The sequence below is a fragment of the Neovison vison genome, chromosome 11 (genome assembly GCF_020171115.1).
Source record: "Neovison vison isolate M4711 chromosome 11, ASM_NN_V1, whole genome shotgun sequence".
Classification (NCBI taxonomy): Eukaryota; Metazoa; Chordata; class Mammalia; order Carnivora; family Mustelidae; genus Neogale; species Neogale vison.
The window spans coordinates 202,648,911-202,663,379 of record NC_058101.1 but is presented as its reverse complement, the minus strand read 5'-3'; positions in this window follow the sequence as shown (position 1 = coordinate 202,663,379).

Here is a 14,469-nt window from a genome sequence, read left to right as displayed (position 1 = left end):
TTCCCAACACCATTTGTTGAAGAGGCTGTCTTTTTTCCACTGGACATTCTTTCCTGCTTTGTTGAAGATTAGTTGACCATAGAATTGAGGGTCTATTTCTGGGCTCTCTATTCTTTTCCATTGATCTATGTGTCTTTTTTGTGCCAGTACCATACTGTCTTGATGATGACAGCTTTTGTAATAGAGCTTGAAGTCCGGAATTGTGATGCCACCAACTTTGGCTTTCTTTTTCAATATTCCTCTGGCTAATCGAGCTCTTTTCTGGTTCCATATAAATTTTAGGATTATTTGTTCCATTTCTTTGAAAAAAATGGATGGAATTTTGATAAGGATTGCATTAAATGTGTAGATTGCTTAGGTAGCATAGACATTTTCACAATATTTGTTCTTCCAATCCAGGAGCATGGAATATCTTTCCATTTCTTTGTGTCTTTCTCAATTTCTTTCATAGTACTTTATAGTACTCATGAGGACATGAACAGACATTTCTGCAAAGAAGACATCCAGATGGCCAACAGACACATGAAAAAATGCTCCACATCACTTAGCATCAGGGAAATACAAATCAAAACCACAATGAGATACCACCTCACACCAGTCAGAATGGCTAAAATTAACAAATCAGGTAATGACAGATGCTGGCGAGGATGCAGAAAAAGGGGAACCCTCCTACACAATTGGTGGGAATGCAAGCTTGGTGCAACCACTCTGAAAAACAGCATGGAGGTTCCTCAAAAAGTTGAAAATAGAACTACCCTATGACCCAGCAATCGCACTACTGGGTATTTACTCTAAAGATACGAAAGTAGTGATCCGAAGGGGCATATGCACACGAATATATATATATATATATATATATATATATATATATGTATATACACACACACACACAATGGAATACTATGCAGCCATCAAAAGAAATGAAATCCTGCCATTTGCGATGATGTTAATGTAACTAGAGGATATTATGCTTAGTGAAATAAGCCAATCGGAAAAAGACAACTATCATATGCTCTCCCTGATATAAGGAAGTGGAGATGCAACATGGAGGGTTTGGAGGGTAGGAAAAGAATAAATGAAACAAGATGGGATCAGGAGGGAGATAAACCACAAGAGATTCTTAATCTCTGAGGGTTGTTGGGGGGAGGGGGGTCAGGAGAGGGTGGTGGGGTTATGGACATTGGGGAGGGTATGTGCTATGGTGAGTGCTGTGAAGTGTGTAAACCTGGTGATTCACAGACCTGTACCCGTGGGGCTTATAATACATTATATTTTCATAAAAAGATTAAAATTAAAAAAAAGTTTTATTGAGTACACAGTTTTATTTTTCCACAGAAAATAACATAGTTGGAACCAAACACTATGCAGCTTTTTCGGACTTTCTTAAAACTCATTAAGAAGCATTATTTTTTTCCATGTCTTTTCGTGGCTTGATAGTTCATTTTTCCCTTTTGTTGATTAATATTTCATTGTCTAGATTCACTTCAGTTCATTTACACATTCACTACACTTTCAAGAGTATATCTTGATTGTGCTCAAGTTTGGGCAATTACTAGTAAAGCTGCAAGAAACATCTGTGTATTGTATTTTGTGTTCACTTAAGTTTTCAACCCCTTGTGATAAATACCAAGGAGCGTGATTCCTGGATCCTATGGTGAGTATGTTTACTTTTCTAAGAACCTGACAAACTGTCCTTCAAAGATGTGCCATTTTGTATTCCTGCCAACAATGAATGAAAATTCTTGTTACTTCACAGCTTTGTCAACATTTAATATTGTCACTGTTCTGGATTTTAGCCATTTTAGTAGTTGTGTCTCATGTCTCATAGTTGTTTCAACTTACATTTCCCTGGTAACATATGATGTGGAGCATCTTTTCATATGCTTGTTTGCTATCTGTGTATCTTCCTTGGTGAGGTGTCTGTTAAGGTATTTGGCCCATTTTCTTTCTTCTTCTTTTTAAAAAAAGTCTTTTTAAAAAAGATTTTATTTGCTTGAGAGAGCACAAGCAGGGAGAGGTGCAGAGGAAGGAGAAACAAACTCCCCACTGAGCAGGCAACCTGATGCAGCATTCAATCCCAGGACCTTGAGATCATGACTTAGGATGAGAGCAAACACTTAACCTAGTGGACCACCCAGATGCCCTGGTATTTGGCTCCTTTTCTAATAAGGTTTGTTTTCTTATTGTTGAGTTTAAGCACTCTTTGTATGTTTTGGATAATGGTGCTTTTTCAGATGTTTCTTTTGCAAATATTTTCTCCTAGTCTGTGTCTTGCCTCGTAATTTTCATGAAATAATATTTCATAGAGCAGAAGTTTATTTTTTTTTAAACTTTTAAATTTCTTTTAGTGCTCCAGAATTCATTGTTTATGCACCACACCCAGGGCTCCATGCAATACTTGCCCTCCATAATTTTTTTTTAATTTTTAAAGATTTTATTTATTTATTTGAAAGAGAGTTGCATGGGTGGGGGGAAGGGCAGAAGGAGAGGAAGAGGGACAGAATCTCTACCAGACTCCACACTGAGCATGGAGCCCAAGGCAGGGCTGGACCCCACAATGCTGAGATCATGACTTGAGCTGAAACCAAGAGTTGGATGCTTAAACAACTGAGCCACCACAACACGCCAGAAGTTTATAATTTTGATGAAGCCCAGCTTATCAGTTCTTTCTTTCATGAATTGTACCTTTGCTATTATATCTAAAAATGTATCACCGTACTCTAGATTTTACAAGAAGTAATATGCCCTAGGATTCTGGCATTATTGAGGAAATGACATATTTAACACCAGAATGTTTGCTAAAAGGTTAATAGAGAGCAAGGCAATAGTCACACTATGTATTTAATACTAAAACAAAAAAATAGTCAAAATAAATAAACAGGAAGAATGGTTAGAAAACAAAATGTAGGGTGACAGATACACACAGATAACAATTCTTTTTTATCAGTAAATGCACTAAATGTTTCTATGAATGTCACCATGGGAAAAAGTACAAAATCCTTCCAAAGGAATAACAAACATAATAATACAAACAATTTAAAAGGAAAAACATGGGTAAAGGTATAATATGCTAATGTTAACTAAAAGTAGGCTGATATAAGCTATACCACTACCAAAGTAGACTTTGAGGCAAAACTACACAAATAAAGGACATTTCATAACAATAATGTGGCAATTCATAGAAAGATATTACAATACTAAATTTGTAAGCAATCTGAACATCACTTCAATATACCCTAAACGAAAAATACATGAAGTTATAAAAGAAGAAATAAGAAAACCCACTATGGAGCAGAATACTTAACTGCTCCATTTTTAATAATGTTAGTAAAATAGCTAAATATTCAATAAGGTTATGGGAGATAACAATTACATGATTAATATAATTGACTTATTTTATACACAAACAGGATTGTGCTCCCACACTGATTTTTTTTTTAAAGATTTTATGTATTTATTTGACAGAGATCACAAGTAGGCAGAGAGGCAGGCAGAGAGAGGGAGGGGGAAGGAGGCTCCCTGCTGAGCAGAGAGCCCGATGCAGGGCTTGATCCCAGGAGCCTGGGATCATGACCTGAGCTGAAGGCAGAGGCTTTAACCCACTGAGCCACCCAGGCACCCCAACACTGAATCTTTTTGATTCAAACAGGAAACATTTGTCCCAGCTGAATTTATGTAGCAAAGTCATAAAAGAATCCTCAAAAATTTCAGAGAATTGAATGTATTCAAATTTGTACCTTAATCATATGGAATTAAACTATATAATTAAAAAAGACGGTGGTAAGGAGGAAGTATTTAAATCCTCCACTTCCTGGAAAATAAATAATACATAGATATAAACATATATGCATTTATTTACTTATTTATTTACTTATTTTAGCGAGAGCAGGCATGAGCAGAGATGGGGAGAGGGAGAAAGAGAATCTTAAGCAGACTCCACGATTCCATGACCAGCGATGAGCCAAATGCAGGGCTCAATCTCACATCCCTGAGACTACATACTGAAATATTAAGTAGAACAAAAATAACTTGAAAACAGATGTTAGAAATACTTTCAGTTAATTAAAATGAAAATTTAACATCTGAACATTATTGTGTGAACAGAAAGAACAACCTCTACATGAATGTGGATCAAAGATTTCCCAAGCAGAACAAAATAGCAACAAGAATAAAACACCTACTACGATGGAAATAAAACAAAATTGTACTACGTTCCATTAAGAAATTTATATTTATAAAATAAGCTGTTATGGGAATAAAAAAGCAACCCAAAGAGTGGGGAAGAGATTCCTAATATACAATATGTGAAGTTATTATCTTCAGAATATATAAAGAACCATTAATCAAAAAGAAATTGACAAACTACTAGATAGAAAAATATAGAAAAGATTAGCCACAAGAATAGCGAAAATAAATCAGACAGCAAAGGTTTAGCTTTGGAGATTATGTGGGAAAAACAGAATTTATACACACTGATGTTAGGAGTGCAAGTTGATAAAAAAAATAACTTTGTGAAAACTATCTGGCAATATCTACTATAATTAAATATATGGATGTTCTACACTCTAGCAAATCCTCCCAGGGATATGCACCCAAAATAGATGAGCACATATATTCACCAAAGAACATGTGCAAGATTATTCACATCAATACTGTTCATAAGAGCCCAAAATATCTTTACATGCGGATGTGGAATGGGTGAAAACACAACAGTGTGTTCATCCAAGGTGATCATAGGCAATGCTGAATATGCAATATGTAGAGACAGTAAAAGGAATGAGTCCACCATCTTAGTTTTCAACAAAAGAGGCCATACAAAAAAGAGAATATTGGTGATTCCACTTATACTAAGTTAAAAAAAAAAAAAAAAAAGCACAGCTAAACTATGGTGTCAGAAGCCAAGCTCCTTGAGGATGTGCAAAAGACGTTGAGGACACTAGTGACACTAGTGATCAGTTTCAGTTATATAGCTATTGCTCAATTTTTGAAAATACATCCAGCTATATATCTGTTGTTTACACAACTTTACATATGGGTATATCTTATAATAATATAATGTGCAACAGATATTGTTTTTATTTAGTTAGTTGTTTTTATTCTAGATGATTTTTAGTGATTTTTAAAGATCATTCTAATGCCAATCAACATTTTAAAATTTATAATTTCATTCACATTCAAGTTTACTTAACAATGACAATGCCTAGCAACTTTAGGGTTTGGTATAATTAGAGAAGAAAAAAATATATGTACTAAGACAGCGATATGATAGCTTATGATAGCATAGCTACTTCAATAGTAAATTTTAGGGGTTATAAATAAGCTTAGGTAATAAGAGGCCTTTGGGGTGTAGTAGTTATCATGTCTTAGTATCATCCCTGAAGAGAATATCTGTGCCTTCAAACACCCAGGAGTGTTGTTATCTGATAATTACACCTGCTGCTTTCCACCATGGATAGTATAAACATTTTGCATTTAAGTACAGCCATTATACTCATTTTAAGTATATTGCTTTGACCACAAGAAAATACCAACTGCTATGATAGTTTAATTATTAAGATATAATGATAGTACATCACTCATTATAATGTAAGAAAAATCTCTTACTCAAAGTAAAAAAAAAAAACTTCTTCCTTAAAAATATTAATAAATATATAAGTTACATATATATATAGTTACATATTCCTAATTATAACAAAAAAGTAGCTGTTTGTGAAAATCAATTAATCATGATAATCACTGAATTCCATTCTCCTATTTTACCTTATTAAAAAATAATGAGTATGATCCCCTCCTTGAATAATTGTGGAGTTTCATCTCACCCTTAAGTTTTTAAAAGAATAGTTATATGCTAACAGAATTTAAAGATGAGTGAATTTAGCTATAATGTTTTACAGTAAAAACTTGTGACTTGTATTTCATTAATTGGTTAATGTTCTAAAAATAGGAAAGATTTTTATATAATGTTATGATAGTGTGACACAGAAACTATTAATTATTAAACAAATCATTTGAGACTCATGGTTGTTATGAATGGTTTTAAGATAAAATAATCATGTACAGATTAATTTCATATTATGATGGGTACTCTTTCATAGATGCTACTCAATTATAAGAAAAAATGTTTTCTTTATTCCACATAATCTCAATGTTTTTTAGTATTTCATCTTAAAATATAGTTTATTCATTTTTACATCTCCAAGTAGACACACTAAGATTTAAATTAGCAAAAGAGCCAGCACATTTAAACACAACTAGTCAATTATGCCCGATATAGAATATAATCCACTCTGTTCTTTGTCTAATGTGCTTTCCATTGGAATTCCCTGGTCACCTTAGGAGAAACATAGCAGACATGAAAGAAAGATACTGATGCTTTAATCAAATGCCTTACACAAGTAAAAATTTTCTCCTAGTGTCCAATTTTATATCAAGCAACTACTGAACCCCTCAATTCTAAAAATACTCTCCACTGCTACTCACAATAGAGCTGACTGGACAATTGCTTTGTCTGTTTTGTTTTGTCTTTTAATTGTAAGTTTTAACTTCAATTTATGGAACACTAATAATGTTATATTTATCAGTAACTTGAAATGCAATGGGGATAAAGTTTTCAATTTTATTTCTGAGAAATTCCAAGCTATCAGCTTACTATATTGAAAACAACACAACCAAGAAGCAGAACAGACATCATTAAAACCAGCCAGGATCTGAATAAATTTTTTAAAAGATTTTATTTTTAATTCATCTCTGCACCCAGTGTGGGGCTCAAACCCACAACCCTGTGATCAAGAGCTGCATGGTCCACTGAGAGAGCCAGCCAGGCACCCCCAAATATGTTCAACATAGAAAAAAATATGAAGGAAAGGTTGATCTGAGGACACACACATACACACACGCACATCTATACACACACACACACATCTGTGCACACACACACACACACACATATATATAAAAGCTTTAAGTTTGAACACTTTTCCCAAAGTAGAAATAACATATTTTGGCAATGTAATTACATAACCACAATACACAAGAGTAAAAATAATGTATAGAAGATAACATAGAACAGTCACCAAGTATACAGTGAGAAAGTTAGAATAACAGAACATGATGGCAAACAAGAAAGTAAACAAAAAGGGGAAAAGGTGAAGTAGAACTCTCAGTCACACTATATACGTCAATTTACTAAAAACTAACTTATATAAAATACAGGAGCCAACACACCTATGAAATCCGGCAACATTTGAATTGTGGGGTCAATTTTCATTGGAGTACCAAAGGTTTTATATCCTCTGAACCAGGATATTTTATAATGTGTATATATAATATATAATATAATAACCTGGTTTTATAAGGTGGATTTTGCTTTTGTTTTAACATCCAAATTTAATCTGGAGTAAATTTGTATAGAATTTAGTTCTCTTTTAAATCTCTAGGTTGCAATGTTTTGAGTCTCTTAGGACTGAACCACTTACAAGATCTGAGTGAAAAGTGTTAGCTTTGGGAAGTCTCAATCTATTTCTCTGCAGATTTGCAAAGTTTGTAGCGAGCCTAGGTATTAAAAGAACAGATATTCTGCATTATTATTCTTTTTAATGTTAAAGGGACATTTAAAAAGTGGTTTATTTTCCTTCATTTTCCAGGAAGAGGTGAATCCGCAGAGCGGTCCGCAGTTAGGAATGAGCAAGCCGGGCTAACGCTGGTACTGGCCACACCCTCGGAGCCACCTCTAAGGGCTAACAGAACGCAAAAGACCTCACCACAGAGCAGCTCAAAAGCCACAGGGGACTTCTCAGAGCTGAGCACGTGCATAAAAGGTGCAACTTGCCCTTAAGTACCTTTAAGGTCACAACAAAAATTGACTAGACTTCATAAATATATAATACATTAATAAATGTAATTATGACAGAACACGTCATGGGTAGGCACATATGTAGAAGCTGAAATGTTATGAAACTTCCAACTGTCCACCCAAAATGCCAATCAAAGCAAATTTATACATGCAGAAAGCAGACTTCAAATTCAAAGGATGCAGTTAGAGCTTCTCGGGGCCATTACCCTTCTTACTCTGGCAATGGCCCACTTTCACTCTTGAAAGTGTAAACTCTCTCTCCATTCTGGTCTCAGGTCTCCAATACCTTGGTGCATCTGGGACAAGAACCGAGTGACCCACCTAATTATTATTTACTTTCAACTTTACCTGAGAATACGTTGAGTATTTGTCTCATTATGAGTGTGTGTATGTGTATGTGTGTGACCACACTTACATAACTTAGAGGAAACTGAATAGCACGGTCTTAACCATTGATATTAGTCTTTCCATGGTACCCTGATGACTTTGTTTGCATACATCGCTTAATACCAACTGGTCTAAGTTGGGCAGAATGCCCTGTGATCATACGCAAATGGAAGAACTTGGGGAGGACTTATAAGGTGGTACTAGTAGGTCATTTGTCATTCACCTCCTTATTTACCATGGAGGCTGTCACTGGACAATTCTGTACCCCTTCTGTGTTCTGATGATCTCTGAGGTTTTCCCATTCTTAAAGTACATAACTGTGGGCTTTCAAATTGTGACCTGCCATTCTAGATTCCATCATTTGGATGCTTGTAATTCAGTGTCCTCCTATAGGATAATAAACATTAAGAATAGACACATATACTATTCTTGCTTTCTCTGCCCATGTAAATAATAAATTTCCTGAATTTAAAAGGAGTTTGTTGTTTCTTTAACAGTGGAAAGTGTTAGCATTACGTGAGACTGCCTTTCCAAGAAGTAGTATATTTAAGGCTGTGTTTACACAATACTGCTTCATAGAGTGGCTTTTCTTCACTTAAGTATTGGTTAGCAGGCCATGTGATTCATATATTTTTAATCAATACACGAAAGGAAGAACTATAGTTGAGAACCGAAGATAAAACAATGAAAATTCAGGACCTATACAAGTCTTGCCATGATTTTCCAAGAGTTATTAGGGAATCTCCATCACTTTAGTTTATTTAAATTAGAATAAATATCTCCACTCTGGATAGTTTATCATGCTTATGAAAGAGGAAATAAATTTTGTAGAGTTTCTGAATCAAATATAAAGAAAACTGTTTTATGTGCCATATAGTGCTTCCAGAATGCTGATCAGAATGAATGTGAAGTGATATTTCTCAGAATATTCCAAATCAATTGTAATAAAAATTAGGAAATATCAGAGATATCAAGAAAATCATTACTCTTAATCTTCCTTTCCATTATAGATGACATAACTATTGAAAAAATAAAGGAAAGTGAGGCAAGGCAAAAACAACTTGTAAACTATTTACTATGCAGAGACTAATTGAGAAGTTCACTACATCAACATTAGCTGAGAGGCTAGTGCTGGACTGAGAATGATATAAACAAGAAAATAATTGTGATTGTCACCTCACTTTTGAACAAAATACTTAAAATTTTGACAAGATATGACTTCTTCAGAGTTACGTCTGAGTTGTCCCATCTCCAAATATGAATTAAGTATTCCCAATTTACATAACAAACCCATTGTTACAGGTCTATATTCTACAGGTATCAAAATTATTTCCAGCTATGTTTATCCACTTGCAAGTGACTGTACAGACAATTTTCTCAAGACAGAATTTGAACAATCATTGTAGTAATTAGAACAAATAATATGGAGATAAACAGCTCCTTCTTGCATTTAGAGTTGAAATACATAATTACATATCATTGGTAAATTGATAGGATAATTTAGAAAACAATGATTGAAATACTCACTGAATATATTTTTTTTGCTGTTAAGATCTGGTCGAATGTTTTCTCCATATTTATTATCAATATTTCCTAATTGAAGTAATAATATTTGGGCTTGTGTCAATTAAGTGTTACAAAGTTTTGAATTAATTGCTATCCAGTATGTTTGAATGAGCATACTGAGTAATTTTACATGAGACTCTATTTCACTATTATAAGTGTTATTTAGTAACTACTTCCAGAGAAAGAGCATGCTCTCTCAAAGGAAGTAAACAGCTTCTTAACAATATCAATGACATGCTGATCATGTTACATTACTCTTCTACAAAAATATTTTGATCCAAAATTGGCTTATTATATGACAGGAAGTCTTTTAATATGTTTATATTTAAATACAACAACTAATTAAACCCCTCTGAACAAAGAATAAATTCCATAATCCCTCTAACCTAATAAAAAATGTTTCAATTTTGTTTTAGTACCTTCCAGTGCTCCAACCTGAGTGATTTTAGGATTGTAGTCATAATGAACCACACAATAATGTCATTTTTGTATATTATTAAAACTTACTCATTTTCACATTTGAACAGTAAAGGTTATTTTGTAATAGGTAAACACTGAAGTATATTCAATGACCATTCTTACTGTCCAAAAACAATGTTAAAGATTTCGATTTATTTTTCAATATAAATGTGTGTGTGTGTGTGTGTGTGTGTGTGTGTGTGTTTTCCTGTCCTACTTTAACGAGAAAAAAATGTTATTGCACTTTATATTATTTCTGCTCTTGCTTCTTCACTTTATTGATTAGGCCTAGAAAACTATCTTCAAACCTAAATAAAATATATGAAACTACATAAAACAGAGCATATAAAACCTGTAAGAACTACATGAAATATATAAGAAGTACATAATACAGAAATAAATAAAATATTATTTCATAATAAAACATATATTTGAAATTCTGTCAAGTTTTGGGCTTGCTTCAAACACTTGCTCACTAATAATGGACTAAAAATCATAATTTAAGTATTATATAAGTGTCAAGGCACTACAAAATAAACTTCATATAATGCAAAAAATGCAATCATCACTCGCTTAACTTTTTAAAATAATTTCCTTAAGAAGAATCATAGTTAAATCTCACTTACAAAAATAATGCAAAATATATAAATAAATTATTGGAAAAATATATAGCAGCATATTAAATAGAAGTCATGAAGGGAAAGAGGGTTTTGTTATAAGATGGCAAGGAAGATATTTATATACATGCATATTCTGGTTAAAACAGACTCTGTAGAACAGAAACAGATGGGCATCTCTTTACCAGGAATTCATAGAAAGGCAGCAACACACACATGTACACACCCGTACTTCTGTGTGTGTGTGTGTGTGTGTGTGTGTGTGTGTGTGTATCCGTGAAGGTTATTAGTTAGGGCTCTTACCTATACTCAGTAGAAACCTACCCTGGCTAACCTAAACAGAAAATAAATTTTTTGTAAACATACTTTCAGTCCACACATCAACAGGAAGCCTAGAGAACATCAGCTTTGGAAAACAGACTGGAACCAAAGAAAGCTCAGAAGTCACATTGTGCAGAGTAACAGCTTGGCCAGAACCCTGCCTCTGGCCCTAGCATTTGTAAACATACCACAGCTGCTCCCGGATTGCTGTTGCAATGTGAACGAGTTCTAACCTTTCGGTTTAATAATAAAATCCCTGAGGATTTCACCTAAACTATATCCAGTAACTGCTTTCTGGTTAGGAGGAGGGTAATTATAAATAGAATCATATATATGATATATATATATATATATGATATATATGATATATATTTTATATATATATATATTTGGCTTCCACATTGGAGTGGGAGACCTGTATTTCACGAAGAATGTACTACACATCAATTACAGTCTCTAACTCATTGTAATGATTTAAGATATCAATTGTTTACTGATTATTTTATGATAAGCACCTTGTTCTTTTTAAGATTTTATTTATTCGACAGAGAGAGAGACAGAGAGAAAACACAAGCAAGGGGGAGTGAGAGAGGGAGAAGCAGGCTCCCCCACAAGCAAGGAGCACAATGTGTGGCTCGAACTCAGAACTCTGAGATCATGACCTGAGCAGAAGGCAGATGCTTAACGACAGAGCCACCCAGGCATCCCAAGCACCTTTTTGATCTACTTAATTCCTTTGTGTTTCTGGCTGATTCTTCTGGACTTTTGAGGTGTTCATCATGTCACTTGCATGTCATGGTAATTTTCCTAATCTTTTGACATATATTTACACATTTATTTTACTATTTTCTAATTAGATGAACTAACACTTCCAGAAAGAAATCACGTGATTGGTCTATTTCACTGTTTTAAAGGGAATTCAATAATTTTCTCATGGCCTGTCTCTCCTGAGATTCCTGGCTGAGTTGGCAGAACATCTTTTCTATTGCACTGAAAACATTCTACCATTGTCTCATGAATAGAGATTATAAGAAAAGCTTTGATGCCATCCTTCATTGTGATTCCATATGACTTAGACCTCTTCTGGCCAAATGTGTATATTTATTATATCATGTATTATAGAAATATTTATTTGAAATGGCATGCATGAATGAATAAAATGTTAAAATTCACTATAAGAAATACTGTGTCACTAGTCTGAAACAATGGGAAATGTTTAATAAATTAAATTTATTTAATTTAAATAATGAAATTAAAGCAGTTCCACATGAGGCAGCTTGATTCCAGAGGCTATGGTCCCATCCACCTTCTAGTAAATGTATATTTGCATAGTTTATGTATGTATGTTTTGTCAGCAGTCCAGTTTAAAGATAGTGACTAGAATCAACTACATTTTCAAGGCAGGAACTCACTATATTTTACAGGGCAACCTTGCCCATACAATACAGGGTAGAAGCAAAATTTGTGGGACTAATCCTCACCTCTTAGTCTTTGACTTACTATGCTAAAGCTGAGTTTAAGTGATTCTATGATGTTATACGGCATAGCAGCTCAATCAAGCTCATTGCCTACACAGAAAAATGTTAATGCTCAATCAACTGGATTTGTTCAGAAATATTCTAGTATAGGTGTTACATAATATTTTAAAATATTAATTTGATTGATTAATCCACAGTCAGGTAAAAAAGACAGCTATTTGACATAGAAGCATATTATGAGGTTAATGGAAAAAATAAACGTTCACATCTGCAAGACCATAATGATAAAAGAAGTGACACTTGAACTGAATAGTGAAGGGAACAATTCTCATTGAATTTTCCCACTGCGGGGCGGGAAACAACGTGACGTACTTCTACAGGTATTCAGACAAACCAAACAAAAATGTACTTTAAATAATGAAGACATTTGAGTGATGGGGTAACATTTAATTCATTTTATCATTTTGTATCCTGTACAGATTTAAATAATACAACAATTTCATTTACCTAAAAGAAAACTGTTGCCAAAATGTCTTTCCAACCTCATGAGGTTTGACCAGTCAACTTACAAGAGCAATTTGGAAATTATGCCTCTGATTAACTAAGCTTCCAGGAAATTTCAAAATACGTTAAGTCAGCTGACTTGTCAGTTCCATATTCAGAATGAGATCATAGGTTTATTTTGTTGCAGTGAGGACATCACTGTGTTTACAATTGTGTTTGAATTGTACCAATTATTCCTCCCTATTATACTTCTCATTTACATTGATAAAATGTAAGTTTTGAAAATATTTACTCCATATTCATTTTTCATTTCCTTGTATTTCATATATAATGTAGATATCAATATTGAATATGTAAACACATACCAATATACTAAATTGCAAAGATCTTTATAATTTCTTTTTGATCAAGTCAGTCAGTTTACCCTGAGTAGATGATAAAAATTATGGGTATCTAAAATTACATTACTTTCACGGCACCTGGGTGGCTCGATTGCTTAAGTGTCTATCTTCACCTCAGGCCATGATCCCTGCGTTCTGGGAATAAGCCCCACATTGGGCTCCCTGCTTGGCAGGAAGTCTGCCTCTCTCTCTCCCTCTGCTCCAGCTTGTACACTCTCTCTGTCAAATATAATAAAAATTTAAAAAAATAGAATTACATCACTTTGTACTTTAGGGTTCCATTACAAATTAAGTATGATTGATAACTTCATCATAAGACTCTAAAAAATTTATTTCCACATCCTCTACCCTAAACAAAAGAATTACAGGGTTTGAGACACTAAGGAACACCCTTCCTCTGATTATTTCTCTTCTAATCATTAGCAAATCCTATGACAAGGCTGCAGAAATAATAGTTCTAGAACAAAATGGCCCTGGCTGTAGTCCACAAGACATTCACATATAGAGCAATAATAATTATTCCTGGAAAGAAGAAACATAAGTGCATATTATTTATACTTGGAAATTAAAATTTTGTCCCACCACTTAAATGGATGCGATATCTCAAATGAGTGACTCAAATCCATTTTCTCATCTCTAAAACAAAATAATGACATCTACTTCATATGCTGCTTCAAGATTTCAGTGAAGAAGTAGCTGATCAAAGTAAGTATTTGTTAAATGAAATTCTTTTCCTTTTCTCTGCTATCTAGACTGAATATCTCAATGGCAATTTTGGTGTATTTTAAAGATACTTTCTGATGAACTCACCAGGTCGACTGGAATATTTAAAGAAAATGTCAGTGTCCTATGAAAATGATTTTATACATATATATTTTAAGTTT